At 37.0% G+C, this 22148-nt stretch overlaps 1 pseudogene; it reads right to left on the bottom strand.

Moving 5' to 3' along the window:
• Positions 1–21032: 21032 nt before the first annotated feature.
• On the bottom strand, positions 21033–21555 carry LOC148102930 (immunoglobulin heavy variable 3-30-3 pseudogene; annotated as a pseudogene).
• Positions 21556–22148: the final 593 nt, after the last annotated feature.

Here is a 22148-nt window from a genome sequence, read left to right as displayed (position 1 = left end):
GAAACAACAAAGTGTGAAGTAGATAAGTCGTGGTATCTCATTGGCATTACTGTATTAATTAAGGAGAAATTATTTGAAAGGAATGAAGCAAAAAGCTAATGTAGCAGAGCTGAGGCCCAAGAGTCAAAGAAAGTAAAACAGAATCTGCGAAGTCTATATGCTAATGATAGTGATGGTATGAAGACTTGAATAAGGCTCTTTGAATGACCAGGATGAGTTTATGATGGGGAGGGAAAGGGTCACAGAAACTAGACTCCAGAAAGAGAGAATGACAGAATATACTGAGATTTAAAGTAAAGTAAATGAAAGCAGAGTTTCAGAGTTTGACTGACTGGGAAACCTTAAGTGAAATAAATAAACAGCCTAAACAATCAGGAATTCAGACCAGAAGATCTAATTTACATTTGACTGAAGCTCTGTAAATGAACTTTCTTTGTAAAATGTTTCATAATAAGACTGCCTCTTCCTTCAACTTTAAGTGGTCTGAGAGCTGGTGAATTTAATGATTGGGTCTCTCAGGGGTTTATGTACAGGTCTGCTGATTGTTTGTGTTGCTGTGGGTATCTGGCACAGTAAAACACAGCTGTGTCGTCAGGCTGCATATTCTGTCCAGTTAACGTCACTGTTTTGCTGGAAGAATCTGTGGAAATACTGAACTTGCTTTTAAGTGAATCTTTGTACTCTGTGGAAGATCCAGCTGCCATTCCAATCCACTCCAGTCCTTTCCCTGCAGGCTGTCTGATCCAAGCTGTCCAATAGCCACTAACAGAATAAGAGACCTGACAGGTGATGGTCAGACGTTGACCTGGCTGCACAATCACAGAGGCTGGCTGGTTCAACTGTTCACACTTCACACCTGTTAAAGATAAAAATGTTTTGTGATAAACTGCAGGTTATATGAAAAAGCAAAATCTGCTGAATGTTACCCGACTAAAGAGACTCACATGAAGTGGCTAAGAACAGTAAGAGAGCAACAGAAAACATGTTTTTTGATGAACGTGACATAGTTTGAACCTCACGCCACAGTCTGCCACAGCTTTTATAGCTGAGTAACAGAGGAAGTCAGTTAGTTTGCATATGAATGCATAAAGCATTCATTAGGGTCTAACTGGTGGCTGTTTCAGAAACTGCCGCCTAAGTACAAATTTAAAAAAAAAAAAAACAGTCAAATGTAAGACATAAATTAAAAAAAAGGTGACTTCTGGTCACTGTTGGTTACATTGAGTTACATTTAAATTATAAGTCAAACAATGAGGTAAAAAGGACTGCTGCTGTCACTTCTGTTAATGGTATATTATATTGCATTAATGAGACGTGTTATTCAGCTAATTGTCTGATTATTAAATTATTATTATAATATACTTGCTGTACTACATCTAATCGCTACACAAATAAACGTAAAATTGTGACTCAATTAGTTTATACTCTGCTTCTTTTTTTTATAAAGACTTAATTCTTTGTGGGAAGTATAGGGATGTAAAAAGTAAATATTGCATGTTTAAATCAACTTTTAAATGAGTCCAGGGTCAGTGTCATTTCATTAAGTTTAGTGTTTATCTTTAAGTGTCATTATAGTGACTTAATAGAAACAAGGATGAAACAGTCTGTGTGACATATTTGACATTTTACATAGGTAATGCTGTAAGTATGTATGTTTCTGCTACTTCATACCTATAGAGAAACATTTTAGAAACAGACTCCTGTGATGTCTTTAATTGTATTACTAACATGATTATATAGTTAGATGATGTGTGAGATAGTGTGACGTGTCAAATTTTGCACGGACCTGTCTCAGAAGAAGTCTTTTGAGACTTTTAATTGATTAATTTATTATGTATTCAGGTTGGAATTCAAACATTATTTCTTTTTGAATACATGGTTGTTTTAAATAGTGTGCATACCTGTTTATGTCTACAAGCAGCGGTAAATGGACTGGTTCTTATTTAGCACTTTTCTACTCTACTTGAGCACTCAAAGCACTGTAGGCACCCTGTCTCACGCACTCTCCTTTTTTCAATGTCTAAGACCTTTGTACCTAATATTTACACTCCAATGAACACACCAGGAACAACTCAGGCTTCAGTATCGTTATTTCCTTTTTTACAATATGTATGAACGTTCTTTTTCAGCAGGAGAATCCAGAAATCATCAGGATTATATTGCTACTTGATATTAGTATATGGTGAGGTTTTTGTGCAGCTGCTCCACTGTCTTACATCATTGTGCTTTGTCGAGCACAAAAGTAAACAGCAGAATCTTCTGCTGTCAAGATGTTGATGTCAAGGTGCTGTCTTCTGCTGGAGTCTTCTTCAGTCATGATGAAATGATGTTGAAAAGAACTGCCAGAGCTGCCAGAGCTCTTCCTGGTCTCTGTCATATCCAGTGAATATCATTATTATAACCAGAAAGGGTACATGACATTTCCACTGTCTCTCCAAATCCTTTCACCTCAGAGGGAGACTGTTCCAGTTTGACCTCACTCCAAACTCCTGTAAGTAAAATAATCAAAAACAGAAAAAAACAACAACATGATCATCATGAATCAGACTTTTTCAGCGTTTTAAAGAATTAATCCCTTTTTTACCTTTGAGACAAACAATAAAGAATAAATTCAAGAAAATCATATATTCCATAATTTTAAAAACTTTATAATCAAAATGTGTAAATTGGTAAAAATCTTCTTAAGATTTTCTCTCATGAATTGAATGAGAATTGGCAACAACATGTTTATAAGGAAGCAAAACTTTGCATAGACCCCCCTCTACAGGAGGAATTTGGTATCCAAAAACTGAGTTACACAACTTCTTACTTCTAGCTATTTGGACACATATTAAGATACCCACTCTATTACATGGCAAACATAGATACAGCCAACATAGAGTACCTAATATGGATTGTGGCAGGAAGCCAAAGTACCTGGAGAGAGCTCACACAAGCACAGCAACAACATGCAAACTTCACACAGAAAGGCTCCAGTCAGCTGGTGTATTCAAACAGTCTTGCTAACCAGTCTTGTCCAGCTCAGCAGCAGAGACTTGGTCAGTTAGCTGGTCTTGGCAGTTGTGTCTTCTGGGTTTTCTAATAGTGTGTTTATGGCTGTGACCTGTCTTTAGCCCAAAACTTTGGAATGTTGATTATGCGCTACTACATGGTTTTATGACAGACGTCATTTTTCGTGTGTGAGTTAATGTTTTAAAGTGCTTCATTTCAGCACAAATTTGATGTGTTTCAAACAAAAAAGGGGTTAGGTGTCTAAAACCAGTAAGTAAAAGTGAAAAACTGTCACCACACAGACATCCACCTAAAAGGGAACATTTATTAAGTGGGAGAGCTTAAATTTGACCAGGTACCAAAGCAAATCATTGGTACTGTACAAATAATGTAAATATGACGGTGTATCACAAAAGATGGATATCAAACTGATCACTTGACCCATATTACATTACTTGCTGTTCAAGTCAATCAACAAATGGCAAAATGAAAAGCCGAACAACAACAACAATGCTGTTTTTTTAGACAGTCTTAGCTTCATATTCATATTTTCATATTTCAGTTCATATTCATATTCATATTTTCAGTTGTTACCCTCCATGGCTAAATAAAGCCCTCTAAATCGGTTTCAGTTATGTACTGATGAACACAACAATGGACATAAGGAGCTTCTTTCAAAGAAAAAACTCAGGTAGATGTTATTTTATATATTATGCTGTGTTTGTTGTTCAGTATATTTCTATGCAAAACAAGAGGAATTTCATCAGTATATTCACAGTTGAAACCAGATATTTACATACACTTTAGGGGAAAAAAACATAAAAACATTATTTTTTTACTGTTAAATATCAGAATAAAGAGAGAGTTGAGCCTAAAAAAATCTTTCAGTCATTTCTATAACTATTTATCAGTTTCCTTATAATCATTATCATCTTTGAGAAGCTTGAAGTTTTAGTTGGTAATCAAATTTATATTAATGCATCTAATGAAAAGGAGAAGTAAGAAAATGTTCCCTCTAAGCTGAGCGTGTGAGCAATCGCACACTGCTGACATGGTCTCCCCACACAGAAAATCTGCGCTGCGCACAAAAAAAAAAAAAAATCCAGCCTGAATTGGAATTAAAGTAAATACATGTATTTATTTTATTTCGCTGATTTACTGTGTCAGCAGTGCGCGATTGCTCACGTGCTCAGCTTAGAGGGAACAGTGGATAACCTTGACAATATTACTGGCCTAACAGTGAATAAGGTAGAATTTTGTACAGCTGTTGAACAGTTTCAGTAATTGTAGCTTTTGAGCACAATAATAAACAGCAGAATCTTCAGTTTTCAGACTCATCTGCAGATACAGCTGCTGCTTGTTGTTGTCTCTGGAGATGGTAAACCGGCCTTGGACTGACTGAGAATAGTAAGTGCTCCCACCATCATATCTAATAATGGCAACCCATTGGTGAAATGTTGTAATAATTTATTGATGTCGTTTATACATGTTTAGATAGTGACATACTTCTCAGTAATCTCTACTGTAAGTGATAATGACACTGTATGCTTTATTGATTATTAAGATTATATGTTATTCTTTTTTAATGTGTTGGAATTTGTGTTTATATTGTCTTTTAATGGGGTGTAGGTGTTTTAATAGCCATGCTAAAGTCTCCCTGTTTTGATGATGAGGCTAGTGTGCGTTTAATGGGACCTTGTCTAAACTGGTCGCCATATCTGGTTTAAATTGTTCACTGACTTTTGCTAACCTTTGGACCCTAAATTCAAACAAGGTGACACATGGCAAGAGATATTGTATTACTAATTAATGATGACATTTGAATGACTGTTTAAAAATGTAGGAAACATTCCCTGGTGTTGGGAAAAAGAGGAAGTAGTTTTTGTATGGTATTTCTATTGCTGTCTCTCACTGTGACTCTCGGGCACAGTAATAAACTGCTGTGTCCTCAGTCTTTAAACTGTTCATCTGCAAATAGAGTTTACTGCTGGAATCATCTCTGGAGATGGTAAATCTACCCTGGACTGACTGGGAATAAAACGTAGCATAACTATAAGTAGAAATGCTTATAAAAGCAATCCACTCCGGTCCTTTTCCAGTAGCCTGTCTGACCCAAACCATCTCATAGTTACTGAATGTGAATCCAGAGGCTGTGCAGGTCAATCTGTGAGATTCTCCAGGTCTTTTAACCACTGGTTCAGATTGTGTCAGAGTCTGACCATCAACACCTGGTAAGATATTTTAAAAAAATCACCTGAATTAAATTGTGTCAAAAACAGAAACAATGCATATTAACAGTGAGATCAGTGAAAATCTTCACCTGCCCAGCAGAGAGCTAGAAGCAGCAGTCCTGTCCTGTAGTCCAACATGTTGTTTTTTGTTCTCTGCCATCCTCTGTGCTCATTTAAAGGGAGAGACGGTGCCTAAGTTTGGCATTGACTCCTCCTAACAGGAAACAATGACATGAAAATCACTTTGCTTTTGCTTAGTGAGAAATAAAAATTGTTGCATTGCATTAAACTAAAGTATTTGTTTCTGTAGTGCAGAACAGCAAATGTCATCTTACTATGTTTTGTAGTGACTTGTTCTCATAGGTAAGATGGAGTCTGGTTCTGTCTGTAAGTCTCTTTTTCTTAAAATGGAGTTTTCCTTCTTACCTGCAACAAGTGGTTACTCAGAGAGAATTAACGGAGTCTCTCACTCTCTCCTCTCACTGATTGAGCATTTACCTTATATATAGATCACCTTAAAATGACAGCTTCATTGAACCGGCTCTGCACAAACTGGTAATTGGCCTTTAAAAAACAAAAACCTGAGCTGACCTGAAATGAGACCAGCATTCAGCACCATTTAGTGAAGCTCTATGAAACACCAGTGTTTCCTTAGTGTCTAAAGGACACTCAAAACCTTTATATGACTTCCTTGAAATTATATTTATGTATGTTTTGTCTCTATGTGTATCAATTTGATGTAATTTTGAGATGCTTTTGAATTTACTTTTTATTTTAATTATCTATAGGTAGGTCATGCACGGGCAATAACCACACTGGCATGTTGCTTTTAACTGCAAACAGCACAGTAATGTGGGTAATTTATGTGTTTTGGGGTTGGTGGACAATGTTGATCTGTTTCACTGCTTTTCAAAGTTTAAGTAAAGCAAGAGGAACTAAACATAAAGACACTTCTTCCTTGGGACTGAGACACTGTGGCTTTGTCCATGTCAAGCACAATAATAAACAGCTGAATCTTGAGTCTTCAGACTGTTCATGTCCAGATACACCTGCTGTCTGTTGTCGTCTCTGTAGATGGTGAACCGGCCTTGAATCCGGTTGTTAAGTGATGACGTGACGAATCTTACTTCCAGGCCTAAAGTAGTCTGCGTTTAATATGGCTTTTGTGTTGTTAACATGTTTAATGTTTTGTATTTTCTTCTATTTAATCTCAAAAAGCTCCTAAAACAGTCAGTGATCACTGTTGACCTCCCTCGGCTTTTATTACCGCTAATCATTTATTTAAGCTCAGTTTTTAAAACCTTAGGATGTAACTACAGCCCAGCCCATGCAGCAGTATGTGAATGACTAACCTCGTATTGTGGATGGATTATCTGAGTTGTTCTCCTGGCTGAAGTTTGGTCCTTTTACAGCATCCTGCCATGCGATTACATTTGTTCCTGACCACCGAGAACACTCACGTTAACTTTTATCGAGTGAAAAAAAAGTTAGCTTGTTTATATTATGCTAACATAGCTGTGTCGCTAGCGGTAGGGTTGCCAACTCCCTGAGAAATAAATAAGGGACACCTCGTGGCCAGGGCCGGGCGACCCAGTTGTCTTCACCCTTCCCAGTGTGGTGAATTTTTTAGCTCTTTTTTGTGTGTGAAATAATTTTTTTAACCATTTGACTTGAATTTGATTTAAGTAGATGCGTATTCTTTGTGATATCAACACATGGGAAACAAAAATCATTTAGGCATTTATTTTTAGCTCAAAATGACAACATTAACACAATAAAACAGGTCTCTTTCTTAAACAGAAGCCTGTCATGCTTAACTTTTGAGAATAAAAGTAAATCTTTCTTTAAAAGAACTCTGTCCTGCTTAACTTAAAATTATATAAATTAATAGAAAACAATAGAAAGAAAAATATTCTTGTAACAGTGCACATTTAGTGCAACTGGCTTCAGTAGAGGCATTATTTCAGCTTTTGCTCCCGTTTGTAAACCCGCTTGTTCCCATGATTACGCATCATAACTCATCATCATTATTCATCTATGTATTACTTTTATGTATTACTCATCTATTTGTTGTAATCAGTTGTTTATTACACAAAATAAATTATATTATCACACTTCTGGCCACATAGCGCTGATATTCACTGCGCATGCCCATTTTAACCTTAACCAGAGGGTTTAAAAACAAACAAACCAGTGTTTACGTACCATATCTGCTTCTGCGGTGGCCTGGTGGACAAAAATTGGTTAAGGGTTCCCCGAGCTTTCACGCCCCTCATGTTCTTCATGTGCCCACCATTAGAAGCGTGCTTATGGAAAAAGTGCGCGGGCACACAGTGCAGTGCGCTTTATAGGTGTTATTGTGCACTTTTCCAGTCAGGTGTTTTCCTTTTCCCATTCTTCCCTGTACTTTTGCAGCCTTTTTGTTTTTCTCTGAGAGGAACAAACATTGCTAGTCTTATGCTGGGCTCACACTGTGCGATTTTTGGCCCATTTTGAGCCGATTTTGAGTCGTGCGACCAATTTGGTGATCGGCACGATTTTGGCCTTCATCGTGCATCGTTGTAGTATACGTGGGGTAACGAGAAGCGATTAACACCTCACGACCAGCTCCCGATCATCAATCGCTCGTGAGGGTGTCACCGCAGCCGCTCACACTGCTCACGCGCAAACACGTAAACGTCGGTGAAAAAGACGAAGCAGCACGGCTGTGCAGCGTGTGATCTGGACACAAGCGATGGAGGCACAACTTGTAGAACTTTGGAAAGCTCATCCGAGCCTTTTCGATGTGGCATCACCAAATTATCACGACCACAACAACCGTGAAAATAGTTGGATTTACATTGCTGCTCAATCATAGCCGCCTGATCATGTTTTTCATTAGCAATTTAGCAAAGATGATGGTGGTGCGTGTCTGTGTGAGTGAAAGACAGAGAGGGAGAGCGAGCGACAGATTTTCTGTTATAACCTTCATTTTATGGAGGCACAGTGTGAGCACTCGGGTCGCATCAGAGCATCGGGCGGTATAGTGTGAGACCCTGCATCGTGACCTACGAACCCATGCGAGTCAATCGTGCAGTTTGAAAATCGCACAGTGTTTGCCCAGCTTCAGGTGTACTGTCGTCTGAGACTTGCACCGCAGTGTCGGCGTTTGCTTCCCTGTTGGCCATGCTTTTTGTTGTGGTCATCTGTTGTCTTCCGGTATTTTCTCCGCAAGCGACCTTTCCTCAAACAATGAGATGAGCGGTAATCTGAATTGTCATACTCGAATTGTCATAAGTGTGCTGTCAGCTCATCGGTCACAAAGCAGGAGCGGGGCTGGGAATTATGTTTTCAAACAAAGCGTTAATTACATTAAAACTTATAGAATACTTTTGATTCTCACTGTATTACGGGACAAAGTGCGTCCCTTTTCAGCTCAATACGGGACGTGTACTTTTGTTTCTAAATACGGGACGATTCCGTTTTTTAAGGGACGGTTGGCAACCCTAGCTAGCGGTCACGTTAGCACATCATTATATACCAGCTAGCCAAACTTCAGTAACCCTACAAACGTCACTGCTGTTTAGCATTGACTCCTCCTCACAGTTTTATTTTTCTTTTTGTAATGCTCTTGTTCTACAAACACAACAGCTATATTAGGTTACAGGTACCAGCTACAAATTGTTGATTTTTTAATGCAGCTTCTCACTATAAACATTTCATTATTGTATGCTATAATTGCTCTTTATAACTGAGATTAATTACTATCATTACACTCAGATACAATTGCACTTCGGGTTCTCTCAGTGAATTTTTAACGAGAAATATTAATTACAATACAGACAGTACAGTTACATTATGGTCCTTTTTTTCATAGCTTTCTGGTTCAAGCACGTGTGTGAGTGTGAGCTTACTGTATATTGACTATGTGCACGTTAGCATATGCTACTTCCGGTGCGGAAACTCCTGTGGGGAGCTTTGTTTCCGGTGTCCTATTCGTGCCTGGTTTACGGTCCAAAACAAGTTAAGCAAATGAATGAATCAAGCGGTGATTTACACTTCTATAGATGTCTTGGGCATTTACCCAATATATCTGTAAATAATGTTCATCAACTTGTTGATATTTTTCTCCCGCGCCTCAGGGCAAAAGAGAAAATGGATTCAAATGTTATATTTCTCAGCTGTCCCTCGTTTATCGCGGGTGTTATGTTCTAAAAATAACCAGTGATAGGTGAAATCAAGTAGCCAATTTTATTTTTTGACGGTGCAAAACGTGTCGTGGACATCGTGGACATACAGCACTGCACTTCAGAGTCACACTGCTAGCGATCGATGCAGAGATTCTGTATTGTACAGGAGAGACGTCATGGAGGAGATCGTCTGCAGCGATCAGGACGCAGGACAATGTGATGTAAAAAATAAGCATGCAAACTTGCATGAAAAAATCTCACAGCCAGGTGAAAGGTGAACCGCGTTATTAGCGAGGGACCGCTGTAATTTTTAAGGTAAGTCACAACATACCCTTCATAAATACTAATGTGTAGAAACCCTTACCAGCAATCATTTATTTTTTGTGTGGCTTTTTTTCACGGTTCGTTAACATGCTGTGTAGGTGTGTACTTGACTAGCTGATATCGACATAAGGGAAACACCTGGTTTGACTATTCTTCACCTGTAGTGTGAATGCTGAACATTTGCCTGTTTAAATCATAAGACCAGTCACTATACAGAGATGTGCTTCTGAATGTGGACGATGTGTCTTCTGCATGCAGTAATGCAGTTCTGCTTGTGTTGAGTGATGTAAACAACTGATCGATCTAAACTCTTTAAACGTCATAATTGATCATTAGATTTTTTTATGACACAACAGTGGTGAGTGTTCCCACCTTCTGCTCTTTGTAACTTAACGCGATCTTTCCGTTTTCGAGTTTTGGACATGATTTTGGAGTATATCTTTGCAGTAGCGATTGACCGCAAAGTAAAGCTACCGGAAATGTACAACCCCACATCCGGTCTCAAACCAGGAAGTTAGCATTTTCTCGTGCACAGGGTCAATTGTGTCTCACAGACCTGTTTATGTTGCAGTGTGTGTATATGCTGTCATATGGCCCTTGGAATCAGTGCTTTGTCATTAAAGGGCTTTTGTACCTTTTAACAAAATATTAAAATTATTTAATATTACAAATTAATATTAGCACTCCGAATTCAAATTACAAAATTACATTTTTGAAGATAGCCTGTGCTCATATACCCAATCCACTTGACAGCTCTTCCTCCTCTCTGTCATATTCAGCCAATATTGCAACTGGTTGGACTATAACCAGATAGGATATGTGACATCTTCACTCTTCTGTCTCATGAAAGAATAAAGTTACGTTGAAACCAAGCACACCATTGTTTTTCTTGTGACATTACCAATAAGTTTGATGTGTCACATGGCCCTCTTCCTATTGAAAAAACAAAAGTTGTATCCAAGATGGCCGACTTCTAAATGGCCACCATGGTCACCACCCATCTTGAGGAGTTTGCCCCCTCACATATACTAATGTGCCACAAACAGGACTTTAATATCACCAACCATTCCCATTTTATTACGGTGTATCCATATAAATGGCCCACCCTGTATATTATGTGCTCCCAAAAGGTTGATTCTGTTCATCTGGAAGTGGAGTTTTCGGTGGGAAAAACATATCGTCAGTCATCCAAGTGACGTCTTCAGTCTAAGCTGACTGCAGGTTTCCCCAACCTTATAAACAGTACATTTGGACAATGATGAAACTAGACTACTGAATGAACTATGGGCTGTGAGGCCAGTAATAGGGAAGTAATAGATAGGATAACGATAAAGTGCATAAAAGAGCAATCCACTCCAGTCCTTTTCCAGGAGCCTGATCTAGCTCATGAAGTAGTTATGAATCTACAGGCTGTGCAGGTCAATCTGTCGAGATTCTCCACTCCTTGAAATGACTGCTTCGGTGAACTGGGTCTGCATGAGGCATGACCAAAAAATTAGGAACTGGCAATGGGTCTTTAAAAACCAAAAATCTAAGATGACCTGAAATGAGTTCAGAGTTTAGCACCATTTAGTGAAGATCAGTGAAACCTTCGTGTTTCCTAATTGCCTAAAAAGAGACACTCAAAACTCTATGTGACTTCCTTTAAATTATACTTATGTAAAACTATACTTTATTTTTGCGTATATAATTTTAATACTATTTTGAAATGCCTTTTTTAAAATGTTGCCACAGGTACCTCATGTTGCTTTTAACAGCAAACAACAAGTTTATGAGTTAATTCATGTGTTTTGGCATTATTGGGTACTGTTAATCTGTTTCACTGCTTGTCAAAGTTTAATTAAAACAACAGGCACTAAAGATAAACACACAGTTCTCCTTTGGGATTTATCAAAACAATAAAAATAAGTTGAGCAGAATTTTGTAGCAAGAATCAGGTGAAAACTTTATAAAATATTAAAATTTTCAAACAATTTAAATATGAAAAAAAGAAAAAAAATGTTTTTTTCATTTTGTTATCTTCACTGGGATTTAAAACTTATGTCTGAGGAGTACTGTAGGATTATGTGCAGCTACTGAGTCCAGTCATTGTGAGTCTTACAATGATAAACAAAATTGTTGGTCTTCCAGTGGTTCATCTGCAGACAACGTTTTCCTCTGCTACTGTCTATGAAGGCAGTAAACCTGTCTTGTACTGACTGAGAGCAGTAGTTGGTGCCAAACCTAATTGGAGGAACTATAATGAAAGCTAGCTTGAAGTGAATGTCTCAAAAATATTTTCACATGTTTTAAATTGAGTAACAGTTGTTGGCATCATTGCAGCAACAATTAAAGGACTAAATATATAATGTGACTGATTACGTGAACAATTCTTTTAACTGAGCTTTTACACTGAATTTTCTATCATGATACTGAAACTGTTGTTTCTTAAGTTTTATTCATAATATATATATTTACAATTTCTTGAGTGCTGAAATACTGTCAGCGTATCACATGTTTAAACTGTGACAATGTGCACATTCACTCATATTACGACATTACAGTACACACTTTGCAAAACTCTAAACACAACTGTTTTATAAGTATGTCTAAGTTTCGTTTTTGTTTTTTTTATTTACATTTCTTGTCCTTGTAAGAATGGTGGTTTGTCAATGAATGAAGAATGATAGATGTAAAAAGAAAAACCAAACTTAATCTTCCACATCCAAGACCTTTTCAATGTTTTGGTGGTTTTGGTGGTTTGGTGCAAGGTTTAATGACCTTTTGCAAAGGTAGTTTCTATTTTCAGAAATAATGATTAAGTAATTAGAAATAAAAGTAACCATGGTAATGTAAACTGTTTTGAGAATTTTAATCCAGGAATAATAAATGAGCATACCAGGGCAACTGCTTTTAGACTACTGTGTGCTATTAGTGTAAAAAGGAAAGTAGTTTTTGTATGACTCTCGTATTACTTCCTCTCATTGTGTCACATCGAGCACAGTAATAAACTGCTGTGTCCTCAGTGTTCAAACTGTTCATCTGTAAATAGACTTTACTGCTGGAATCATCTCTGGAAATGGTGAATCTACCCTGGACTGACTGGGAGTAATGGATAGGAGAACTGGAAGTGCTGATATAAGCAATCCACTCCAGTCCTTTTCCAGGAGCCTGTCTGACCCAAACCATCCTGTAGCTGCTGAATGTGAATCCAGAGGTTGTACAGGTCAATCGGTGGGATTCTCCAGGCCTTTTAACCACAGATTCAGATTCTGTTAGAATCTGACTATCAACACCTGTCAAAACATAAAATAAGAAAAGGAAATAGAAAAAAGAAAGAATATAAATGAATTGTTCTCCAAAAATAAGGGCATGTTAAATTAAAATCAGGGAAAATCCTCACCTGCCCACACAATAACTAAAAGGAGTAGTCCTGTCTTGTACTCCATGATACAGTACCACAAAAGTACCCAGGGTTGTGTGTCATTTTCTCCACAGAGGGATAAGTAGTGGTGGAAGATGTCTATTTTGCATGAACTCCTCCTTACATGAGTATTCACTATTTTCAAATGATTACAAGAGTCAGACAAATGTTTTTATAGTCTGTGTTATAAACATGATTTTTTGCTAAATGTTTAATCTCACCTCTGAAACTCCCTCAAAAAAGCTTTTTCAACCACAACCATCAAAAACACACTGACCTAGAAAAGATCTACCTTTATCTTTACAGTTTGAATAGTGTTTCAGATAAATCAGTTTTACAGTTCTGCTGTTGAAAGGATGATATTAATAATCCAAGGGAAAGGGTATAAATACCAGGTAAAAGTCAAGCTAAAACTGAACAATATGATATACTATAGTTAATGTGAAGTGTAGATTATGTCACATTGATTCTCTCTCATGCTTCAATAGAGGGTTTTTAAATCATTTGTTCTTTTCTTTAAAACAGTAATTCAATTCACCTTTAGATACAGATAGGTAAAGAATATTTTAATTGCAACATTTATTTATTTAGCTATTGTTTTACTTTTTGTACTTGTTTTGTGTAATGGTATCATTTAAAAAATATTTTGTTATTATTCAGTGTTCAGATATACTGTGAAAAAATAATAATAGTTAAATTATTTATTTCTTATGAAATATGAGATTTACATAAATATTGTAATATTGTTAGAATGAGCAGACTCTTTATATCTTTAATGGTCTGAGAGCTCCTCCTCTGGTTTCTTTAGTAATGTTTAGGCACTGTGAAGTTTTTGTTCAGGCCTACTGATGCTTCATGTTACTGTGACTCTCTGGCACAGTAATACACAGCAGTGTCTTCAGGCTGCACATTCGTCCCCCTGAGAGTGACTGTTTTGCTGGAAGATTCAAAGCTGATACTGAACTTGTTTTTAAGTGAATCTTTGTAGTATGTGCTATATCCATCTCCTGCCCTTCCAATCCACTCCAGTCCTCTTCCTGCAGGCTGTCTGATCCAAGCTGTTGGAGAGCTGCCGAGAGAATAAGAAACCTGACAGGTGATGGTCAGGTGTTCCCCTGGCTGTACAATCATGGAGGCTGGCTGTGTCAATGTTTCAGAATTTACACCTGTTAACAGAAAAGTATATTTCATAATAAATGATCAAACTGTGCTGACAAAACTAAACTAGTGATTGTGAGAAATCCAGAGAGACTCACATGATCCAGCTAACAACAACAGCAGGGCTACAGAAAACATGATTTAGGCTGAGACTGGTATTCTGGTATCTCCATGCAAAGAAAATGTGAAGAGTTTTATGGCTGAGGAGCCAGGAAGCCGAGTTTGCATAGAATCAAACATACAAAGCATCTTTGTTGACCTAACTCTGACTCATTAAGGAGGCTGTTGACCATCGTTGTATGTTTATGTTATTACACAAATAAGATGTATTTATATCCTTATTTGAGCACTTGTGCATTTGTTTCAGATATTAAAGACTGTTTCTACAGAAGCTTTAAACAGTGACATTTATTGATTCATACATTGCTTTACTTACTTATTTATTTTCTGTATCGTCATGGAAATACACTTATACATGTTTGGAGAATTTTGCAGACATACCCTGTTTACAGATGTCAGACACAGAAACAAAGAGCTTACAGAGAAAAATAGCTGCTCAGAAAATGTAATATATTTACTTATGTATGCACTACTCTAAGGCTTTTTTTTTTTTTATTTAAAAAAATCTTTGTGGCAGTACATTCGTTCACAAAATGGTTTATTTAATTTTATTGTGAAAAATAAATAAACCACTTTACCAATGTTTGTGCATCAAAAACATGTTATGTAAAAAAAAATCCATGTGTACCATCCAATTAACCTATCCCCACAAGCTGCATGTCTTTGGATGGTGGGAGGAAGCCGGAGTACCCGAAGGGAACCCACACAAACACGGGGAGAACATGCAAACTCCACACAGAAAGACCCCGGCCTGATGTTGGAATTGAACTCAGGACCACCGTGCCACCGTGCTGCCTCCATGTGTACCTTTGACTAATATTTTTTCCAACTGGCAAAAAAGACACTTTTTTTTTGTTAGGAAGGAAAACGCACTTAGATATGAAGAAGCAATAATTTGTGTCATGCTATTTATTTTTTTCATTAGGTGAAGATGCAATTATGAAACTTACATAAACATTTTTTAGAGTAAAGAAAGTTGCTGTTTTTGTACTTATCTTTGTTTTTTTTAAATCATGAAAACTTTTTAATATCCTTATGGGTCTGACAACTTATTCTTTGGTTGGTCTACAGATGTTTGGTGTTATTGTGTTTCTCTGGCACAGTACTACACAGCAGTGTCTTTAGGTTGCACATTGGTCCCCTTGAGTGTGACTGTTTTGCGGAAAGAGTCTAAGCTGATACTGAACTTGTTCTTTAATGGATCTTTGTATGTGGCCCATCCAACACCTGCACTTCCAATCCACTCCAGTCCTTCCCCTGCAAGCTGTCTGATCCAAGCTGTCCAGAAGGTGCTAACAGAATAAGTGACCTGCAAGTTGATGGTCAGATGTTAACAAAGGTCTGGAGTCTTAGAGGCTGACTGTGCCAACTGTTCACACTTTACACCTGTAAACAGAAAAGCATATTTCATAGAAATAAACCATCAAAGTTCTGCTGCTAAAGATAGAGGACTGGTTGTGAAAGCTCTGTTGGGGTCATATTAAGGCAACATAGAACAAAAAAACAAAAACTAACCATAAACATGGGTGATCCAGTATTTGTCTTTGTGTGTGTTTATCTGAATGAGTCCACAAGCCTCTCTCAGCTGACCTGTTCTGCATATGAAGAGAGTGAAGACAGTTTTGTAAGTACTCTACCTCTTCATCAAAGAAATACGGTTTTGATTCACTCACACTTAGCATACATTCATTCTCAGATACAATTTGCATGTGTTGCTTTTCATTGTTAAAGCACTAAAAATGCAGTATATCATCATCTAAACAAAGCTCAGGTAGCAATTACACCAGGTGGTGATATTTAGCTGCTAACAAGCGAGACACTCACTCAATAAAAAATACAGATTAGAATAAAAATGTGAAAGAGTATCAAAGAGTAAAAAGTAAGTAAGTAAGAAGAAGTATTGTTGTTGTAAGAAAAACAACTTATTTATAGCCTTGAGAAGAGGAAGTGAAAAAAACAGAAGAGCAGCTGCACAGATGAACATTTCTGCATATGTACATGCATGTCATGCTTTCCTTTCTCCTCAGTTTGCAGGTTTTACTGCCACCTGGAGGTTATTTTTAAATATTTTATAGTCTTACTTTCTTCAAAAGGGTATTTGGCACAGTAATACACAATAGAGTGATATTGCTGGACTGTACAAACCTGTGGAAACAAATTTAATTTCAATTGTCACCTAACTATTCAGTATTTCTTTTGTTTTTAGGAGTGTGAATCCACTAAAGGCTCCTTCCAACCTAAGCATTAGAAGTACAGAAAAAAATATGGATTTTAATAAATCTCTATAACAAGGTGTTGGGGTTATTATACAGCAAGTCAGTTTTCAGTCCATTTCTGAATTGACAAAGTAGATTATGGGCCGGCAGTTTGTTCCAAGAGCTTAATATGGAAACCATTTCTGCTGTCAGGCTCTTAATCTCAGGATACTGACTTCTGCTGGAGTGTGAAAGCAGTCAAAGCAGTCATGATAAGACAGCTTTGAAAAGGACTGCTATAGCTAGCAGAGTTTGAACCTGTATTCATCCACCCAATCCACCCCAGAGCTCTCCCTGGTCTCTAGACAGCATACATGACATTTTCACTCTTTCTCTCTCCAGATCTTTTTATTACCGAAGAAGACTGCTCCAGCTTGATCCCACTCCAAACTCCTTTGATAAAAAATAAAATAAATCACACTTTCATTTCTTCTCTTTTTAATCTTTCTTCCCAGTGTAGTAAACTGGATATGTTACTGTGAGAGTAACATATCCAGTTTTCTCACAGGATATTTAATATAAAAATCCTTCTTTTTGTAAAAGTAGGGACATCTTTTTTCTTCTTTTTTTCGTACTGATGAAAACTGTTGGAGGTTGTACAGCAGCTCAAACAACTCAACAATCACTGTGAGTTTTTGGTCCTGTGCTAAATTGGCAAAATATAGTATTATTTAATAACTTAGTCAGAATCCACTTCAGTCCTTTTCTAAGACCCCATCTGACCCTCTGTATCTAGTTTTTTACTGTACATTAATTGAAAAGCTGTAAAAGTTCATCTGTGTCTCACCAGAAGGACATTCTGGCTCCTGGTTCTCTTCAAAGAAAACTGATAAAGAAGAAAAACATCACTTTCTGTAAGTAAAACTGCTCTATCATCATCATCTCAACATCTCGTACATGCTATCTCATTCTCACATCCAGCCTATTCATTTATACCCTCTTTAATAGATATTTGTTTTTTGTCTATATCCTTTGACTTATTTCAGCTAACCTAATGAGTCCTGGCTTTTCCAGTGATATCTAATGTGTTTGGTTGGCCTCTTTTAGCTCCAAAGAGGCTGAAAATTAGAAAATGTTAAACTGAAAGATGACTATTTGAGGTTTTTGTACAGCTGTTCTTCTGTTTTCTGTCACTGTGCTTTCTCGGGCACAGAAGTAAACAGCAGAATCTTCTGCTGTCAGGCTGTTGATTTCAAGGTACTGTTTGCTGCTGGAATCTTCTTCAGTCATGATGAAACGACTTTGGAAAGAACTGGCATAGCGAGCAAAGTTTGAGCCTGTGCTCATCCTCCCAATCCACTCCAGAGCTCTCCCTGGCCTCTGTCGTATCCAGTGCAAAAAGTAGTCTGTCGGGGTATAACCAGATATGATGCATGACAGCTTCACTCTCTCTCCAGGCCTCTTCACCTCAGAGGGAGACTGCTCCAGTTTGATCTCACTCCAAACTCCTGCAAGAAAAAAAAGAAAAACAAATACAAAAGTTATCATCATCATATCATCTTCCGGTTTCAATGAATGAATCCCTTTCTTACCATGGAAACATATAATGAATAATAAACTGCAGGAAGTAATATAATCCATAATTTAGAACAGTTTATAATCAGAATGTTTGTGCAGTTAAAACGTGTCCAAAGCTGTTCTGTAAAGAAACTAAATGGGAACTGATGATGATGTGTTTATATCTGAGCAAAACTTTGCATAGACCTCCCACAACAGGAGCTAATTGGTATTTCAAGAAAAAGATAAAGACATAGAATATCATGAACTGTCTAGTTTTTTATATTCATTATGTCAAATTTTCTGCACATGAGACAAACTCTATCACTAAATATTTTTAAAAAGTCAGTCCCACTTTTTATATTGTGTAACCATTTTCACTGGGGTTTATTGCACCTCATCTCCTCAAACAAATGAAAGAAAAGGAGTAATACTGTTAAATTTAGCCAGAATTAAAATATTATTCAAATGAGGGTGGTTTGTCCCCACCCTTAAACATTCATTAAATCAGAACATATTAGAGTCCAGTGTGTTCTACATTTTTTAAAATACTGATAAAATGAATCAAAACACAAAATGAGCCTGTTTCAAGTCAAAGAATAATCAGAAGTGTGACACTGTCATCTTCTAAATTATATTTACAGTAATTGCTTATTTTTGAAAAAAAATAAAGCAACACTCCAGCTATAATTATTTTACACGATGCATGTTACATAGCTCTGAGCATCTTTTAATGAACAAATTATGTATTTGAATTATATAGATTAAAAAAAAATTGTCAGACACCATTACTCAAATTAAACCTCCTAATCTAATCTAAAACTTTTAATGGGACTCTGCCCAATTCTTCTATTACTGAACTTGTGGGAAAATAAGTTGCAAACATAGTTTTCTTTGTGTTTTAGAAAAGGCAATGTAAGAAACACATGCACACACTGTCACTACAACTATTAATAACTGCTACGCGGTGATAATGGATATTAATGTGTAATGTATTTAATGAATCTGTTGTAACATTGTTCTGTTATGTTACAGAAACAAGTGAGGGAGGAGAAATATCAGCACCATGTCTAAGCTACCACAACAAGTAGTTTTTTTTTTTTTCATTTTTAAAATATATATTATGGGTGTAATTAATGCTATCAAAAACTGATAGCATCAGTTGAGTGGGGGGGATCTAATAGGACCTGTAGGGTATCACAGGGTGTTTAGTATAATTTCATTGTGTCATATTTGCTCAAAGCAACTAGTTTCACCTACAGCAGCTCAAACAGCTCATTCAGCAACAATAACTGTGTGCCTTCAGTCCTAACCAGAGTTGACAAAGTATAGTATCTGCTAATAACTTCACTTCAGTGCTTTGCCAAGATCCTGTCTGATCCAGTCTGTCTGTCTGATTTCGTCATTCACTGGATGTGATTTGAGAGATTGTAAAGTCATTATCTGAGAATTATGTTTCCTGCTTCTGTGAAACATCTGACAAAGAAGGAAACCATGACTTGTGCCTATTGAAACAACTAAACATCATTTTAATGTCACTCAGTTACTGAAAGTTACTATGAATGATTTTCAGCCTGCTCATCTTTTCAGTCTATAATCAAGTGTGCATTTTACAGTGTCAAATTACCATTATTTACTTTTGAAATTATTATTATAACTAACAGATATTTTCTCATTGCTTACAGTAAAACTTTAAATGTAGACTCAAAGGTCCTTTTTCAGGTGAAGTGAAAACCAAGACGTCATTGAGATCCCTTTACCAGTTGAGGTTTTTGCACACTTGCTATTCTGTCTTCAATCATTGTGCTTTGTCGGGCACAGAAGTAAACAGCAGAATCTTCCTCTGTCAGGCTGTTGATTTCAAGGTACTGACTGCTGCTGGAGTCTTCTTCAGTTACGATGAAATGACCTTGAAAAGAACTGCCATAGATAGCAGAGTTTGAGCCTGTGTCCATTCTGCCAATCCACTCCAGAGCTCTTCCAGGTTTCTCTTGTATCCCGTGCAAATAATGGCTTGTCAGGCTATAACCAGACAGCATACATGACATCTTGACTCTCTCTCCAGGTCTTTACATCTCAGGGGGAGACAAACTCAAAATGAAGAAGAAATAGTAGAAGCAGTGATCATCACAGTAAGTTATTTTTCAGTAATGTGCTTAATATGAGGAGGAGTCAAATTTAAACATTAGCTCTCTACAGTTCAAAGGATAGAAAAAAACCCAGAAGTGACACTATTGACCACAGAGTCCAGAATCACTCATTAAATTTGTCTTCAGTGTTTTAAAGAAAACATAATTTGCCATAATTTAAAGCTGTTTATAGTCAGAGATTGTTTTTCTGGTTAAAAAAAGAAAAGAACTGCAAGAAGTTCTGTGATGAACAAAATGACAATTGTAATAATAGAGAAAATGTTTGAATAGATCTCCCTCTACAGGAGAAATGTGGTATTCAAAAACTTAGTTTCACAATTTCCAAGTATTTTACAATTTGATACGATATCATGAATATTTTTGCCGTAATAATTAAGCTTATAAACACCATGAGAATCTCATTCTCATTTGACCAGATTACTTACAGAGGGATGGTTTGTGAATGCTGCAGAATTGATGCGATGCTGATCTACATTTCTCATTGCTCTGCATGTAGTGCAGGAGGAATCAGCAATATATTTTTGATGATACATTTCTCATGTACTGTGGATAATTGCTATCCAGAGTTGGACCTTAAAGTGTTTGTAAGATATAATATAGTATGCAAAATTAATAGAATATATGTTTTACTTTATTGGGAGTGAAAAAAATATTCTATAAATTAAATTTAAAATTGTATTTAAGTGAATCTAATGAAACCATCAGGATTTTGTACAGCTGCTCAGCAACTTCTGTCACTGTGGGTGTCGAGCACAATAATAAACAGCAGAATCTTCAGTCTTCAGGCTGTTCATCTGCAGATACAGCTGCTGTCTGCTGTTGTCTCTGGAGACAGTAAACCTGCCTTGAACTGACTGAGAGTAGTAGTTGGTGGCACTGTTAGCATCAGCAGCAATCCATTCCAGCCCTTTTCCAGGAGCCTGTCTGATCCAGTGAATCCAGTAGCTGCTGAGTGTGAATCCAGAGGTTGTACAGGTCAATCTGTGAGACTGACCAGGTTGTTTAACTGCTGGTTCAGATTCTGTCAGAGTCTGACCATTAACACCTGTAAAGAGAAAATCTATGACAAATGCACAACTTAAGCATGAACCAAAATGTAATTTTATATTATCATCAACAAAACTCTTCACCTGCCAAGCAAAGAATTAAAAACAGCAGTCCTGTCCTACAGTCCATCATGTCAGCCTGTGTCCACTGTTCTCTGTCATCATCACTACAGTCAGACATAAAGAGATAGAAGCTGTCAGTGCTTTGCATTGACTCCGCCTCCTCGTGAAGGGCAGCTTCTCCCTGATGAAATTAATATGAGCGGTGTATCGCAACAACCTTATTACACTATTCACTTTAACAACATCACCATGTTGAAACTACAACAGTAAACTACAGACCAATATCTCACTTGAGCACATATTTGTTTTGTGCGGGTCACATAAATGAGTGATAACCAGCAATAAAAGCTGGTTATCACTCAAGAAAGAACATTTAGTGCCAGATTTACTAATGGTCGGTGGCAGCAATAACCCTTCTTTAACACTAAACAGCCTTTTTGTATTTGTATCTGCAAGAGTTTCACCTTCAGGAGAAGAACAGAATATGTTTAAGAGTTAAATATTTAATTTACTATTACTACACACAATTTATTGCAAATTGTGCTAAATCCAGCACTGAAAAACACATATCTTATATACGTAGTTGTGATAGCTGTTTCTAGAAGTGTTTATGTATTTGGAATGAGAGGGTGAAATGTCAGCATGAACGGTTAATTGACACATTCATTGTGACATTCTGCGGAGATCAAAGGTGAGAGTGCAAAGCCAAAATTTTGGCTCCGTCCTAAAGCTCTTCACAGA

This window comes from Neolamprologus brichardi, chromosome 4, assembly GCF_056152115.1.
Source record: "Neolamprologus brichardi isolate AB-2024 chromosome 4, ASM5615211v1, whole genome shotgun sequence".
NCBI classification, from domain to species: domain Eukaryota; kingdom Metazoa; phylum Chordata; class Actinopteri; order Cichliformes; family Cichlidae; genus Neolamprologus; species Neolamprologus brichardi.
The sequence above is the reverse complement of the archived record's forward strand: the minus strand, read 5'-3'. Positions and strand labels throughout refer to the sequence as shown.